The sequence below is a fragment of the Apis florea genome, unplaced genomic scaffold, assembly GCF_048593485.1.
Source record: "Apis florea isolate Af1SG1 unplaced genomic scaffold, ASM4859348v1 contig_3081_pilon, whole genome shotgun sequence".
NCBI classification, from domain to species: domain Eukaryota; kingdom Metazoa; phylum Arthropoda; class Insecta; order Hymenoptera; family Apidae; genus Apis; species Apis florea.
In genome coordinates this window covers 1,346,314-1,361,496 of record NW_028256703.1, presented here as the reverse complement: position 1 = coordinate 1,361,496, position 15,183 = coordinate 1,346,314, and the positions used below count along the sequence as shown (strand labels likewise).

Here is a 15,183-nt window from a genome sequence, read left to right as displayed (position 1 = left end):
AAGACATTGATAAATCCGGCGACATTGTCGGGGAGACTGGTCGGGGACTCCTGCAGACCTTGTCCGAGAGGTGGTGCATTCAAGAGGGTGTACACTCGAGGAGGATGCTTGTGGCGTTGAAGCAAGGAGGTTCTATTTGATCGGGTCACTTGACGGGTTGCCTACTGCAGGCGGAGTCGATAGCCGAAGAGTTTCGAGCCTGATATAATTTTGAGCGTCTAGAACCAACCGGTTTCCATAACTACAATTTTCCACAACTACAATTTGAATTTACCGATCGAAGAATAGATACGAATAGAATCAAGCCTCCTTGTTTTCCGTGAAAAAAATTTTTCATTTTTCAAGTCAAGCGAGAAGAAATATCGGAAGAAATAATAGCGAAAGAATCTCGTTACTTAAACTTCATAAAAATATTCGATTTTCGTCAAACAGCATCTAATCTAATCCTATTCAGATTGTACAAAAATAATAATTCAATTAAATCCCTCGCCCATCGTTTCCCTTTTACCCGCCAAAATTCTGCCGTCTAACGACACACCGACTTCCCCCTAAAACGATTAAAAGTTGAACTCGTTCCGAGGGGACGATCCAACTCCTCCTCCTCCTCAAATTTCTCTGTCCGGATAATTCCTGAAGGAAAGGGTTTAGCCTGCGGAGGAAAGGAAAGGAAAGGAAGCGGTATAGGCCGAGTTGAGGGGGGGGATTGGCCTGTGGGTTGAGCGGGCCAGACAGTAAAGTTCCTTCTTTGTCGAGGTCGGTGAATAGCGTGCCGAGGCACAGACGGACGGGTTAAATTTGCATGGACGCTTGTCTGCGTTTCCAATTTCACGCATGCACACATCCAACGGTACCGATAATAAACGGCCCCAGTTTTGGCATAAATCAAGGCCACAAATCCTGCCGCGCCTTCGTCAGTTGGGAGAGCCAGTCGCCCCCTTCAGGATATATTCGCGCACTCGTTTCGCGCACGCATCCTTCTCTCCTCCCTCACCCCTTTTTTCCCTCCTTTTTTTTATTTTCTTCTCTCTCCCTCTCTCTCTCTCCTCGTCTCGTCTCGTTTCACGCACCCTCCTCCTTTCCTCTCCTCTCTCTCTCTCTCTCTCTCTCTCCCCATCGACAGACGGATTAATCCAACATGGAGAGCTAAACAAGCAGAAAGTACGCTTACCTGGCCGTCGTTTTCGAGAGGAAATATCTGTAGAATTTCACTCTCTGCACGCCGGTAATCCCCCTCCCTCCTCCCCCTCCCTCTACGGTAGATAGGCCGTTTGAACTGGACGTTTGAATGGCGCGGCTTATTAAGATCCGTGTTTCTCGTGGCGGCCCCGACTTTTTTTCGAATCGTTGGTGAAAGAGCGATTGGGGGGGGGGGAGGGAGGGAGGGAGAGGGGGATACTAGCGATAGCGACTGTTAAGTATTGCGCATTGTTAGCGCGGATTACGCCTGTTTTCGCATTTTCCACCATTTTCGTCGCTTTTCCTTCCCTTCCTTCTCCGTTATTTCTTTTTTTTTTTTTGCCCCCTCCTCTTGCCCCCGGAATTTCGGTTCGTTTGGAGGAGTCTTGGAGCAAGGAGGAGGGGCGTGGGTGGGATTTTAAACGGTTTCGCGAAGAGAGCAATTAACGGTGTCCGTTGTCAGATTATCCGAAAGTAGTTTCGGGTATTGTTTTTTCGTTTTCGCGAGGTTGATTCGTGGCGGTGTTTCGTTTAACCGTTGAACAAGGGAGAGGGAGTTAGGCGAAGCGAGATTAGTTAATTTCGTTTCTTCTTGTTTTCGTCCCGCGTATTTGTATGCACAAGGTGAAAATTTATCACATTTGCCTGTAAAGAAAATCGAAGTTTCTTCGATGAAAACGAATCCATTCGTCCTCCTTTGCAACGAATAATAATACTATAATTCGTACAATAATTCCAGCCTATTATATATTGCAAATTTCTAATAAATAATCTTCTTTCGTAAATTCACCGACGTCGATTAAAAATTAAAATTAAAATTACCGCGAGACGAGAGATTATCAATACGTAATCGATAATAATAATCGGCTAATGAAGACAGGAGAGAGAGAGAGAGAGAGAGGGAGAGAGAAATATCCATTTTCATCCATCCTTCCCCCCGTTTCGCAATTAAACAAACGTTCGAATCCATTTACGAAAACGGCCGCAAAATTTCGTAAACGCAACCCGGTTACGCATACACATCGTGTCACACACCGTGTTTAACAGGCGCAAGCAGAATTTTCGCGGTTATCGTATCAATGGACGGCCGCAATACGGCCCCCTCATTAACGTTTTATGATGATCCAGCCGGTTCGAAACGCACGCAGTCCCCCGCCGCCGATAAATCCTCCACCGCCGCCGCCATTAAACCGTTAAAAGAAAGAAGCGTGGCCCGCGATACATCTTCCTTCCCGCCCCTTCCTGGCTGTACACAACTCTCTCTCCGCTCGTTATAACTGGGCGATATTCAAATCGAGGCTGATTGCGTGCCGGCATTTTGTATTCGTGCCGTGTACAAACTTAGTTACCGAGGGATCAGTTCCGGGGAAGACGGCGATTGGGGTGGAAACGTAGTTTGGACGTGCTTTGAACGACGTCTAATTTCTTTCGGCCGTGATGAACAAAGATTCCTATTATTTCTTCTTCTTCTTCTTCTTCTTCTTCTTTCTCTTTGGATCCTCGCGTTTCGTATTTTGAGCTTTGGCTTTTTCCCCGTATGATGTTTTTCCCCTTTTTTTCTTTGTTCTTTGTTCGCAATAGAATCTCTTCGATTCTTCGTAATATTTAGTAATTATTTTTACTCGTAACGATTGTCGTTGATGGGGAGGGAGATGAAATTGTTGGAATTTAAAGTTTCTTTAGAGAATATATTATAGTTAGAGAGAGATATATACAAGAATGGGAATCAGGAATTAGAGGAATTATTTTTCTATTAGAACGTTCCCTATTTGATTGATTCGGATATCAAATTCGGATATGTATTTTATTTTTCGAGTAAAGTTGGAGAATACGAAGCTCGTAGGCGTATCGTGAAATTTATTATAATTTACTTTGCTTCTTCTAGAAACGATAGAATTTCAGATTTATCGGATGGTTGGAAATGTTAGATGGGATATTGTAAGTAAGAAGGATGGTATATATAGCGGTTGAACGATATCTAAATTGGTATTCCGTTGGTGGTTTCACACGCGCGCACACACACACACACACACTACACACACACGTGGAATCGCAACGAAGGATGAATAATCAATGTTTGGCTATATGGGAATATTCGTGAGACGATAATTTAACTCTAGGGTTCCCTAGCATTTCTTAGTTCTCCCTAGATCGAAGAAAGACGATAACGTAACCGGATGGATCCGGTCCAAGCGTAGAGGCTTGGAAAAATTCTCCGAATCTTTTAAAAAAAAAAAACTTTTAAGAGAACGCTATAACGCTCGAACAATCAAAAATTTTAAAATATTTTAAAAATTTAACTACAAATGGAGCTTCCTCGCGACGCTCGTGAGAAAACGAGATGTTTCTCGCGCGAAAGTAACGGCGGCTACGCTGTTTTATGATAAGAAGTACGATGATAAAAATAAGATTTACCGGGAAAAGTTTACTTATTCTTTCACGAATGGGTGGAAATAAATAATTTAACGAGAAAGTTGCGATGCGCTCTCCAACGATTCCCTTCTTGCGCGATACTTTGTATACAAAGGAGGAGAAAGTAAATGAGAATACGGATAACTAAACGCGTTTCGAGATATCAAACGAAAATCTCTTAATATATTATTTTTCTGAAAAATCCCTCCCCGCATTTTTCTCTTCCCTGCGACAAGTTGATACGACAAAGTTTCATATTTTCTCTTGATACCTTGGCCAGTGTGTATACAAAGGGAAGGGGAAACCCCCTTTTGTCTCCGCTTTGGCTTTCTTTTTAAACCGTGGAGAAGAGACCGTCGTGGTAGGATTAATTCTGAGATAAAATTTGTCCTCCTCGAGATATCCCTCCCTGTTTCTTAATTAAATCTCACAATTTCTTAAATTACTAGAGAACTATATATATATATATATATACAATCCGTACAAAAGATCAATTCTAAATCGTTGAAAAGGTATCTACTAGGTTCCGAATGCTGAACGTCGAGGTCGAAACGATAAGGAAAAATGCCAGGAAAATAAAGATGCTTAAGATTTAAATTACTCAGAAAGCTTTCGACCGAAATGTTCCTCCTCCGTTCTCTCAACTTGCTAGAACGGAGAACTTATCGTCCACGCACAAAGGATCAATTTTCACATTCAGAAAATACTGTACTCTAAATGCTAAATTGGCGAAGAAACGGGTGTTTTTCGTTCACGATCGCACCCAAAGGACGTCGAAGCAACACCTCCCGAAATTGCAATTTGATTCGATGGTATTTCCGCCTGCCTCGTAAAATTTTAACTTCCATTTTGTTTGCCAATAACACAGAGGAGACTCTACTTCCCTTGCTGAAACAATTTAAGGTTAGATCGCTACGTATGACGTGGAATTTTTCTAACGTCTCTCCTCCCCACCGTTTGTTGAAAAAGAGGGAATGGAGGGAACTCCTCTCCTCGATTTAAGGATTTAGCGCGAGAAAGAAGGGAACGATTTTAATTTTTCACGAGAGAGTAGTACAATTTTCGCTTGAAAATTGGTAGGATCGAGCGTTTCCTCCACTTGTTTTCGCGATACGTTTGAAAAATTGGACGATTTTTGCGAAACGGTTCAATTAACTTGTCGACGAATCGATATATCGATATTTGAAAATAGAAGGAAATGATTCGGAATAATTTTATCCCCGTTTTTTTACTTATCGAGTAAGCCACGAGTAAAGGGGATCCCACGTTTATTTAAAAATTCGAACGCAAAAACAATTTTCGAAAGTTTCCAATTTTGAAAAATTTTCGAAAATCGTTGTCCCCCGATTTCGTTGGTCAAGTATACGTCTTCACGTATACTCGTGCGCGAAAACACGCACGAAGCGAGGAGAAAGAGGAGGAGGAGGAAGCGAAAATTAGAAACTGCTCGAAACCCGCGCGGAAACGAGAGTGGAGTGGAGTAAAATGATATTCTGACCCATTTAATACGCGGTCGGATTTACACAGCGTCCCGTATGAATTGTCAAGTCGGTTGCATCCGCAGCCGAGGACAATTAAACGTCTAATTTTGGGCGGATGTCGGGCGCACAAGGTATTACGGTGATTCGGGCGCGACTATCCCCAGCTAGCTACTGACATACATCCCTCCCGCCGCAATCCTTGGTGGATGACGAACACACTGGTAGGAAGTGACAGTAGCTAATTAATTAGTATCAAATGTAATGTAGCTCCGCAACCGGTATTCCATCCAACGCCGCTTGTTACAATGGGAACGGCGTTTGATACAGGGCTCGGTGATTAAGCGCGCATACGGAAAATCCTGGCTGGTTTGCAGTTGGCGGATGTTGAACTCGATTCAGGCAGAAATCGGGGAGCAATTCCGATATTTCTGGTTATTGATTGGGTGTTTATCGTTGCCTACTTTAATCGGTTTCGAGTATCGGTGACTGGTATTTTGGCCGGATCCAATGCTCGTTCGAAAAGTCAATTCTCTTTGGACAGATATTTTTTCTTCCTTTAATTTAATTTTTGAGTAACGTAGTTGAGTTACGATGGATCGAATTGGTTATCTCGAAACTCGTATCGTTATTATTATTAACCGTATCGATAGTTTGGAAAGGTTCACCTTAAAGAGTTGAAAAGATGCGTTTCAAAGATTGGCGCATTGCATATTGTTATTCGAGATCGGTAACCATTGGGAGTTTCGAGTCTTTCGAGCACACTCGTTTAAATATTTGGAGAGTATTTGGTGGAAAAATATTTGACTTCCCTCTCGACGTGTATCGCAGATTTTAGCTGCTGCGCAAACACCTATTCGCGTATGTAACGGTTATTCACAGTTAATTCGATAAATCGTTCTGATAAACAGGAAACAGATCCTGCAAATTGCACGGATGATCGATCAAAGTCTACAATTTTGATTTCCTTCAAATCCATCTCGCCGCTCACAGCATAATTGCCTCGTTAAAAAATACTTCTCCATCTACTCGTCGTATAAATTGTAAAATAATTCGACATAAATTTCCATACAACGAACAAATATATATATACATATAAATCCTGAAAAAAGAAAAAGAAAATAGCTTGAAAGACTCCATTTTTAAAGAATATCTCGATCTTTCCTCCGCAAAGTTTCGTTTAATATCGCTTCCCGGCCGCAAATTAAAAGAATGCCAATCCTATTTGTATCCGCGGAATGCAGGCCCGCGCCACTCTCGAATTTAAGACACGCGGCCACTATAATTAGTCGAGGCGTGAGAACGCGAGGTTTCGGGCTACCGGTTAAACAGGCTATTAGCAGCACCTGTTACGTGACATCGTCGCGTCTTGGACAGTATTCGATGTCGCGGTTTATACGCGCCACCATCTTCCCTCTCCGCCTCTTTCGCACCGCATCTTATATATCGCCTAACTTCAACTCGTTCGACCACGAATCTCACGAACGATCGTGCGTTCAAAAATTTCTTCAACTTTGACCGCTCGTAATTTAACGAATGAAATATCTAGTATTTAACTAACAACGATCTTTCCACGATCCGAATGAAAAAAGTCAATAATATAATTGGTTAATAAACAAACGGATATATTTCGATGTACGGGAGAATATATTGCGTACTTTTCCTCGTATAATGGAATAGCACGCGAATATATTAATACCGCGCGAAACGAAGGCCTTATCCCAAGATCAACTTTGCGGCAGGAAATTATCCACCTTCCCTCCCTTAACAATTTCGAAACAAAACCGTTTCACCCGTCATCCCTTTCCACCAGTTTCTCGTCCGCGGGTTTCTGCAGTCCGAAGCTATCCATTCACTCGCTCAGCCGTTTGCCGGGCATACCGGTGGCGGTTGCTTGTCCGGTGCAAGGCAACTGTAGTTGCGACTGCAATTGCCGTGTGTATCGAGGTAAGGAGCAGTTAGGCGGGGGGAGAGGTAGATAGAGGTTAACAGTTAACCGTATGTATGCACGAGCTCGTGTGCGGCTCCCGCGTGCGGTAATAGCGGTGTGGCTATGGTGTACCAGTCAAACGCATACCGTATCGATTTTAATATCCACGGCAAGGTGGTGCAGGCGACTATGAGGCTCGAGGAGCTGCTCCGCTCCGCGCTTCATAATTGCCCTTCCCCATGCCCTCGATACTTCGCCCTCGATGTCTCTCTTTTTCTTTCTTTTTTCCATTCTTCGAATCATTTCGTAAAGCGTTAAAATGCCTGAAGTTGCTTCCGAAGAGCGAGTTACTATCGACGAGCGAGCGTTTCGAACGTTTATTTTCGACTGTCAACATTAAACACATTTTTGTTCGTCTGTTTTTAATATTTTATTTAAACGCGTGGAGAGTCGGCGAGGAAGAAAATTAAATTATCCGTCATGGGGAGGAGGGAAGATTGGAATTGCCAGTTGGTCAAGATTCTCGTTTAAAATTGCCTCGACGAATAAGGTGGAAAGTTTTCAATTAGATTCCAACTTGGGCGCAACACGCTTCATCATCCGTTCACGCCTGTTAACCGTTCGCTCTCCCTCCGTTAATATCGGAAAATCGAGTTAAAACTAGTAGTTGGAGCGAGTAGGACAAAGAGAGAGAGAGAGAGAGGAGGCATTTTGATGCGGGCGGTGTGTGGCGGGAGGCCAATGGCCGGCGGCCTCTACCTTAGCCAAGAAATTTCCATAGATTTCCTTAACGCGTCGATGGAGTGTACGCAAAGCGGCAGACTTTGCGGTAACGGGCGCGTCGTGCATCAGCCACAGGTGCCTTCTCTCGCCTCGACATACTCGGCGCGTTTATGGCGGCGTTGTAAAAGCGTCGTCAACCCAGCGTTCGGTTGCGCCGCGACCCTTTGTACCCTTCTCTGTACGCCCATCACTCTGGATGAAAAGCAAAAGGGTATCGTTGTTGCCACTCGTTGCGTTCCACCGATTGTTGCGAACGAGATCAATAATCTTAGATAGCTAGAGATTTTTCTTTCAAAGTATCTTTCAACAGTGGAAAATTTTACTTGACGTTAAAAGTGGTTATAATGATCTCTGGAGAGAGATTGAGAATTTGGAAGAGAGTTTTTAAAAGAGAAAGAAAAGAAATCGAAGAAAAGTATCTTTTAACAGTGAGAAATTTCGATGATGGGACTGACACTGCTGGAGATACTGGCACGTACGTGTGTAGTATTTTCTTTTCTTTCTTTTATTTTCTCAAATTAGAATGATTATAAAAAAAAAAAAAAAAAAAAGAAAAGTCATCTTTCAACAGCGAAAGATTTTAGATTTTGACGATCGCTGTTTCTTGAAAGTCAAAGAAGGAAAGAAATCGAAGAAAAGGTATCTTTCAACGGTGAAAAATTTTACTTGACGGACCGCTACTTCTTGAAACTCAAAAATGGTTATAACGATCTCAAACGGAGAGAGTTGCGGGGAATTTAGAAGAGTTTTTGAATTTCATCCGACAAAGCGAAGAGCCAGTTTCTACTTTTGATGAACGGGCGATTCATCCATAATGGAGCCGACAATGATGGCCAATAACCAGCTGCTCGACCAACAACTAACAACTTTTTCCGTATAATTGTGCATTGTTCAATAGTCACTGTTAGCAATATTCGATCTGATAACGCGAGACAACTTCCGCAGAAGAAGGCGGAAGAATTTTTTAAATTCGTATTTTGGTTACGATTACGTAAAAAGAATCGAAGAATCACCCATCTTAACCTTGTCTTAACCCGTGAAAAATACTCTCGTGATCTCTCGTGAATAATCTTCTCAAGTGAATCAAGTAAATATTCGATTTCGACGCCTCTTATAAATAGTAATCTGCAGGCAAATGTGATCGAAATGTTAATGTTCGGATCTTTGAAAATGAATCGAACTTCCCTCTTACACGCAGACACGCTTATACAAAAACTCGAAATATTTATCGGATCAAGCCTTTTCAAAATTTTTCTCGATCGAAATTCCACTTTATCCTTATCGGTCTCGAATGTAGGTTAACGAGTAGTGCGGATGTTTAAAATAGTTGCTGGGATTAATCTGGATTCGATGGGGAATTTAATGAGGATTAATCGAGTTGAAGCGCGATGGATGCTTGGACGGACAATGGGGCGAGCGTTGGTTAAACGTTTCCAACTTCTAACTCGTTAAACCTTCCCCTCGTCGACGTGGATGAAACGCGAATTTTGACAGGATGGGAAATTTATAGCGGCACGACAAAGAATTCGTTAATGGTGGATTTCGAGTCTGAGTTCGATGTTGTTCTTGGAAAATATAATTATCCCTTTCCCTCGGCTCGACGTTTTTACGCCACCAATTTAATTTAGAAATCTCGATCAATTGCGACAATGATAATTGAACGATGATAGAAATCGTGACGATTTTCGAAAAGGATAGAATCGTTTGATATTTTTCCACGAGTTTTAATTTACAAATCTCTGACGTAAGAATAAGAAAGGAAGAAAAAAATAAGGGTGTAAATTTATTTGTTCTTTTTGTGCAATTTTTATAACTCCTCCAGAAATTTCACGTTTGTTTTCGAACTCATCCGTCGATTCGAAAGAAATATCTCTAGAATTTGCAGGGTTTAAAGGATTTCGCTCGTACAACGTGGAACACTCGCTTCTACTTCATGAAGCATCGTTACACGTCGAGTGGATGAACTTCAATAATCATCTGTTTTAAAATCGTTTCTGGTTAGAGAGAGGTTTAAGTAAGAGGTTAAGTATCAAAACCTTACCTTACCTTACCTCGTCTTACCCCAGCTTCGACTTTCTCGTTCGTTTCGAATATCGGAGACAAAATTAAAATTATTACCAAACAAATCTCTTTCCGTCAACAACTTGAACTCGAAACTTAAAAACGAAGAGGCGAAAATATCGATCAAAATTCATCGATTTTCTCAATTTAATATCCTCGATATCGAACGATAAAGAACTAAGTATCGATTTCAATAATTTGCGACCGGTGAAACCGAATCGACGATGTTGTTCCATTCGACGCGTCGTGTTTGCTTATCGGCTGTCACGGAATTATAGGAAAAGTTGATCGAACGGACAAGAGCGGCGCACAGTTTTCGCGTACGAACAATGCAAAACGGTACGGGATCGGGGCGATGAGCACCGGCGATAAAACCAATGTCGACAACGTGTTTACAGTTTTATGGGGTGTCGGTTGAATACAACGCGGCGCACAGACCTTAATAACTCTGGCGTGATACGGGAATAGAAATACGGCGGAGATTCGGGAGTGGTGGTGCGCAAGTATTTCCATTCTCTGCGAGTCGGAGGGAGGGGGATGGACAACGATGCGCGCGGCCAAATTTACATCCGTCCCGGTTTAATTGAATCGTTTTAACGGCCCAAGGGTTCGAAAAACGTTATTGGACCATCATTGTGTCGTAATTATTGATAACTGAACTGGGGTGAATTAATTAATTAGCGCGTCGATGCGTTGACAGGTTTTACAAATGTCTTGTTCGGATTAATTTTCTCCATCCTTCGAACAATTTCGTCGTGTTCGTTGAATTAAATCTAACAGCAGATAGAAAGAGGGTTTGAAGATTGGGGCTCGAACGGAGAATTGAAAATGTTGACAAGGATTTTTTATATCGTTAAGGAAGTTGATTAAAATTCATATTTTTTTGTTGGACGACCATTGTGTCGATCATTATATATAACGGGATGAATTAATCGATTAACGCGTCGATGCTACCAGATTTCATAATGTTCGGATTAATTTTTTCCTTCCTTCGAAGAGTTTCGTCGTGTTCGTTTAAATTAAATCTAATTCAGCAGATACATCGATGAGAAAGAGAGTTTTGAAAATTGATGTTCGAATTGAAATATTTTACATATTTTCTTCTCCTCTCTAAACGTTTGTGAAATTTTCCAAATTTGATCATTTCATAATAATAGAACGACAATTCCTTTTGCGTTACGATACTTTTACATTAAACTTGTTGACATTCTTGAGATGACAAAGTCTCGCGTCACGTTCCCTTCTATCTCTTCCATCCACGAGACCATTGCGAGGTCACAGTGACATTCGATTTTTCTCGTTGACACTGAACCCTCTTTCCGTCCGTGGAAAAAATATCACTGCGAAATATACTATATAATACACATATATATATATATATAAAAAAGAAGAAGAAGAAAGACCTTACATTAAGCTTGCTCCACGCTATTAAGTTTAAGCAGCTTCCACCGTGGAAAAGGTATGGCGCTAATAGGATATACTCGTGCTGTATTTGTACCAAGCGAATTTAGATTTACCGTCTTCTTAATGTTTCTCGTCGTTTCCTCGCCTTTTGCTTCTTGATTTTAGAGATTGGTGAAATTTTTCCATTAGGACAACTTAGCCATTCAATGCGACACATCGATGTAAAAAATGTTGTCGCAAACAGAATTCTATTTCGAAATTATCGAAAGTTTAAAATTTTTTTTAAAAACTGAATTCCTCTTCTCTCGATCGATATTCGAAAATTTTATCAAATATAAATTCTATATCTTTTGATTACAGAGTCAAGTTTGGTGACGAAATCAAGGATTCTCTTTAAGACGTAGATTGGGTCTGCAGACAGGGTTTATCGGCTGTGCATGTCCGAGTTCGCTGGTGAGTTTCTCCAATTCCGTTTAGAATATATTTCCATATTCATTCATCGACGAATAACCGGTGGTCCAAACTTTGACGAAGAATTACCTTGAAAAAAAAAAAAAAAAAAAAAAAAATAGAGGAACGAAAGAAGATTCGTGGCATGGCAGAAATTATATTTACGAGACGCGCGCCTACCTTCCTTTGTACTTTATGATCAGCCTTGTGACGTAATATCGATAGTTTTAGTTCCCGATACCGCGCTCCCAGCCCGGTAAATATAAACAAGAAATCGCATGTTTGCTTATCATTACGGCTAATATATTATATCGATCGATGAAACACGTAGAAAATATTTTCCTGATTTCTATTCAAACAAATTTTCAAATATACCTAATATCGAGAATGTTCGAAAATATTCGTTCGAGTATTTAAATTTCTCTTCTGTCTGTTCCATCAAAAGAGATCGAAAGATTATTGCGAAATTCGTTCAAAAGTCGGTATTTCCCAAGATTCCTAAAATTTCGCTCTTCAACGATTCCGTTTCGCTTTTCGAATAATTTTCTCAAAATTTCTCGGATTATTCTCAATTTTCGAGCGATCTAGGTTGAAGGTTGGAAAGGTTAAGGTTATAGTATTTCGAGGATTCGGGCGAAGAGGGGTCGAAATTGAAAGTAGGAAAATATCGGGGCGCTCGAGCGTAATCGGCCGAAAACGAGCGGAAAAGTCGAGAGGGAGAAGCGCGTTGCTTAAAATTCGAGCGCGTTCAGCGAAGGAGGGGGAGAGGGTTTGAGGGGTTTGTAAAACTAGGGACTTTATGATTCGAGATATGATTCGTGGCCGACAGTAAACTGGTTTATTACAGCGTCAAAGGGAACGTTCACGAAAATTGGTCACGCTCGTAATATTATCGCACATCGTAACGCATTAATATCGCGTCACGGTATATTTCATACCTTCTCGTATTACTGTTGTTTATCCTTCTGTGTTGGAAAGTTTATATTTACTCTTGATGTGTATGTATATATGCATATATATATATTATATATTATATATGTATATGGGCGTTGTGTGTTTAGCAATGTGTATTTAGGCAGGATATTTGTCCATTGTAATTATCCGTGTTGTGATATCGATTATGAGACTATCGCGTGTGCTTGGATATACGACGATAAAATTCGTTTTAATATTCGAATCATTTATAAGTAGAAGAGTAGCCTTGAATCGCTACAACTTGGAGGAATAGCGATTCTTTAAAACTTTAGAACGCATTCGATTTTCAATTCCTTGAATCCGACGAAATCCCTATTAAAATTAGGAAAACTTTGAGTCACCACCGGTAATTTCGAAGATGTATAACTTTCGGTTGGCGAACGAACGATCGTTCAGAAACGCTTTTTCGTTTATCTCGATACGACTTTCAAGATGTCTTCGTGCAAACAAAAGGTAATTTTCTAATTATTTATCTTAAAACTCGATTAAACGGTATTGAAACGAGGAAAAAACTTTGAACTCTCGTAACTTCGAAGATAATAAGTTTCGAGTTTATCTCGATATCGTCGTGTAAACAGAAGGGTAATTTTTACCATCGTTTTACCATCTTCCTCCTTGTCGTTCATCCTCTTGTTCGTCCCTGTTCCAAATTCCAAACGCGAATTTTGAAAAAAAAAAAAAAAGAATGCGAATCACCGAAAATTCTTATATCTCGACAAGCAAATGAGATATCGGGATGAAACAAAGAGTCATAACTTCAATATTGTGGCTTTCTTTAATTCCGACCTTTGACGAGAAAATCGTTCAGTTTTCACGTAACTTCATGGGGACAATAATTTCCGAACGAATCGATAATTTAATATTCGGACAGGAGGAAAAAATCGGCCAAGTCGACAAACAACAATTAATCCATCTACTCGCAACAGATGTTGGAACTCTTGCCAAACTCGTTAATATTCACCCGATAAAAATTCATTTTTCAAGCGAAAAGAAAAGTTTCGGCCGAAGTTAACGTCCACCTCCACTGTGAAATGAAAAGAAGGACAAGTCGAAAGACTTTTTTACGGCGAATTTTAACTAGGGAGGCGTCGACGACCAGAGACGAACAGAGAGAAAGAGAGAGGAGGGGATCGAGTATTGGATTACGATGGAATGATTGCGCTCTTAATTAAAAGGGGGGAGGGAGTGTTGGAACAAGGCCGGCCGCGTTCCAACCCCGAAAGGATTAACCCTCTAAACCCGCGTTATGGTCTTATTGTCAAGGTATCGTAAAACAAGGTGTGCGCGTTACCTTGGCGTTAATTCAGTCGGTTAAATCAGTCGTTGAAATATTCATGGTGTTTGCACGTGTCATTCGTTCAACACCGATTCGCGCGTGGCTGGGTTGGTCTCCGAGCGCGACACCTAATTTCGGAACAGCGGCGACAAGTCTCTCTGGCGTTAATTCTTCACTTGACGCGAGCCGGGTGTTATTGCCTTAATACCCTTATTTATATTCATCTGTTGAGAGGAGAGTTAAAGAGAGAGAGAAAGAGAGTTCGCGAAAAAAGGAGCTTTCGACGGATTGGATTAGCCACGGTTTTTAACGTTTATTCGCGGGAATTTTCTTAAAAATTATTCTACATTATTCGCACGTACTGTTCTATTTGTATTTTTCGATCTCGAGTCGAGTGGGTACGATACATCGATAAATTTGATGTGTCTCGTTTGATATTTGCATAAATATTTCCCCGACAAAGATTATTTGTTCAACTTTAAAGTGGCAATGTCGAGTAGCGGTGGAAAAAAGGGAAATCCGAGAAATTGGCGCTTCGATCCGATCGAAGCGAGTGGGGAAGGAAATTTAAAAATAAAAAGTTGGATTCACGCGTGGCTGGCCTCTAATAGGCGAAACGATTCGTGAAATTCCTCCTCCGCCAACGCTCGATTTCCCCTTTCGGCGAGAAATAAAAATCCTCGCGTTCGACACGGTGTATTTCATTAGCCGTCGCAATTAACCGCATCACGGCGGGAGCAAGTGAAAGAGAGAAAGAAAAAAAAAAGAGAGAGAGAGAAAGAAAGAAAAGGGAGAAAAAAGAGAGAGAGAGAGAAGAGGTTGGCGTTAAAAGCGTAAAACTGCGAAAGGTTGTCAAGCACGAAGTTGCAGGTATCGGGTGGGTGGAAGGGGGTAAACGGTTCAGCCCAGTTGGCTAACGCGGCGAGAGAAATCGATGGTTAATGGACAAAGTTGACACCGTTACAACATCCCGAAACTGCTTCGGGAAACTACCGACATTCGTTTCACTTAGGCTGCTTTGCTCGCTTCTCCTCCCTCTGTTTCGTCCCCCTGCTTCTCTCTCTCTCTCTCTCTCTCTCTCTCTCTCTCTTTCTGTATTATTCGATACACCTCTGGTACCAGCTCGTTCGTTCGAGCGTCGACTTTCGCCTGTTACGCTGTTTTATGGGACAGAATGAACCGGAGGACAAGCGTTCTTGCGGATTTTTTTCGATGTTTATTCGATGGTTATTGGCCGA

The 15,183-nt window shown here is 41.4% G+C and overlaps 1 protein-coding gene across 5 annotated transcripts in view; it reads left to right on the top strand.

Moving 5' to 3' along the window:
• The window catches only part of LOC100865280 (uncharacterized), a 320,953-nt gene that overhangs the window by 82,462 nt on the left and 223,308 nt on the right, over window positions 1-15,183 (top strand). For all 5 annotated transcript variants that reach the window (XM_086908754.1, XM_086908752.1, XM_086908758.1 and 2 more), the window contains one exon: window positions 11,605-11,697. The gene's annotated coding sequence lies outside the window, so the exon portion shown is untranslated. The remainder of the gene's footprint in view (window positions 1-11,604; window positions 11,698-15,183) is intronic.